The sequence below is a fragment of the Meleagris gallopavo genome, chromosome 6, assembly GCF_000146605.3.
Source record: "Meleagris gallopavo isolate NT-WF06-2002-E0010 breed Aviagen turkey brand Nicholas breeding stock chromosome 6, Turkey_5.1, whole genome shotgun sequence".
Classification (NCBI taxonomy): domain Eukaryota; kingdom Metazoa; phylum Chordata; class Aves; order Galliformes; family Phasianidae; genus Meleagris; species Meleagris gallopavo.
Genome location: NC_015016.2, coordinates 35,252,710 through 35,254,812, shown reverse-complemented (window position 1 = coordinate 35,254,812; position 2,103 = coordinate 35,252,710). Strand labels below are relative to the sequence as shown.

The following is a 2,103-nucleotide window of genomic DNA, read 5'->3' as shown; positions in this document are numbered from 1 at the left end:
CCCCCCCTTCCCAGCCGAAGAACCGGGGAGAAATGAGATGCGTTAAAGAAAAAGCCAACCAGAGCTCTTACACCCCCCACCCCAAGTTAGAGGAGGGGGGGGAGAGGGAGAGGGAGAATCCCCAAGCGCTTTTACAATCCCCAAACGACAATGCAGTCTTCTGCTAGCGGTTTTGACGACATGCGATCCCTTTCCATCCACTTTCTAGCAAACACGTCAAGCCTGAAGATTAATTCACTAATTTCAAGTTCAGCTCGCAGACACGCAGCGAGCATAAGAAGTTCTCGCAGCAAACCAAAATAAAGAGTTCATTACGGGGATACGTCCGGAGCGTTTGATTTGTGAACGGTAACCCTTGTAAAATAAGAAAACGGCATATAAACATTAATGCTAATAAATTAGTTTACTCCACTACAAAGTAATTACTTGATAATGTTGAATTTACAGCTCGAATTCAAATGCTTCAGTTAACTATAACGTAGGGAAAATACATAATGAGAATATTTTTTTCCTGCAAGCAACATGATTAGATTTGTTATCGAGTCAGTTATGATAAGCTGAGCAATAAATAAACAAATCGATGTTGATATTTAAATACCGAAGATCTCCAGAATTTACTATAGAACTTTCTCCGGATATATAAATACTTCCACGGCGCTGCAGAGGAAAAGGGGGGTTTGGGGGGGAAATCCAAATATTATTTCTCCAGCATTTCGGTCTCCCTTCCATCAGCCTCCCCTGTCCATTGGGGCACAGACCTCGAGCTCCGTCTGATTTCATCAGAGCACCGACACCACAACAGCCTTTTGCCGCTGTTTTTCTGTTGTGATTAAATCCAGCCGGAACCCAAATGTTTCTTTTCTGAAATCGAGCATCAGAACAGCAAAAAAACTTTTATTATTTTTCCCAACAGCCGAGGGATGTCCATGCCTCAAAAGGTGCTGTATTCTTTGGCGTATTTCTCTGTTTTCTTTGGCTGCGCTCGTTCGGTGGGGTGTGCATTTTTTATTGGCAGAGAAGTACTTTTTAGTCTCTGCCCTGTACAATCCGCTTTCTATATCATCCCTTTCATGCAACAATAGTAAAAATTTAACCACGTTTTTAAAATAGGTCTCCCCGGGTCTCAGCCTTCGGCGACGGTACGAGGCAGAAAGGAAAGGATCTCGGGACGGCGAGTTTGTTCCTAGGGGTTAACAGTATGTCAAATAATTTTAACTGGGCTTCTGGCAATTAAAGCCGGAGTATTTGTCGAAGCGGGGCAGCCCTACATCCACCGGTTTTCCGAGCGTTTAGAGGCGGTGTGGAGGCGAAGAGATCAGCAAACACTTTTTAGCCCAGTGCTCTGCAGTTTAAAGGGCTTTTCTGGCGTGGCAAATAGGCAGGCGATGGTTCGGGGAGGCGGGGGTGGCGGTGAGGAAAGCGAACCTGCTTTCTGGGAATCCAATATTGCTAAGTACCTCTGGTGAGGCTTGGCTGGAGCCGCACGGGGTATTTGAGGTTAATATGTAAGGGAGGGAAGGAAGACACTGAGCGCTTCGGAAGTGAACATGAATGCAAGCATGTAATCTATTCACCATGAAAATCAGTGCAGACTTGACCCTGGCACATTCATGCTAGGAAGGTTTCCAGCAAAACCCTGCAGGACGAGGGGGCTTTAAATATATGTACTTTTTGGGGGGTGGGGGGATGGGGTGAACCTAAAGACCCAATCAAGGCAAATGTAAATAAATAAATAAATAAATAAATAAATAAATAAATAAGGAAAAAATTAAAAGTGGGGGAAGCCATCAACCCTAAACTGACCGCTTTCCCAAAGAGCGCTTCCTGCTAGGAAGCAGCTTTCTAGAAGGAGTGGTTGCTTCATTTCTCCTGTTCCCTTCCTTTCAGAGCCTGCCAACGAGCCGCCACACACCCCAGCAAGCGAACAAACAAACAGAGAGCTCTCACCTAGCCCTGTGGGCATTGCTAAGTGCTGCAGAGCCAGGGGGTGCGAGGGGCCGGGCGCTAAGTGTGGGGCAGTGCCGAGCGGTGCCTTTGTGTCCCGCACTGTACCGGGGCCAACCTGCGCGCTGCTGCGCGGTGCTGCGCTGGGCTGGGAGGGCG

At 47.1% G+C, this 2,103-nt stretch overlaps 1 long non-coding RNA gene across 1 annotated transcript; it reads right to left on the bottom strand.

The window, feature by feature from the left end:
• Positions 1-388: 388 nt before the first annotated feature.
• LOC116216757 lies at positions 389-2,097 on the bottom strand. Its single transcript, XR_004160146.1, has 2 exons — positions 1,948-2,097; positions 389-1,473 (listed from the first exon to the last, which is right to left on the bottom strand). It is a non-coding gene; the product is annotated as an uncharacterized LOC116216757 (long non-coding RNA).
• Between the last annotated feature and the right edge of the window lie 6 nt (positions 2,098-2,103).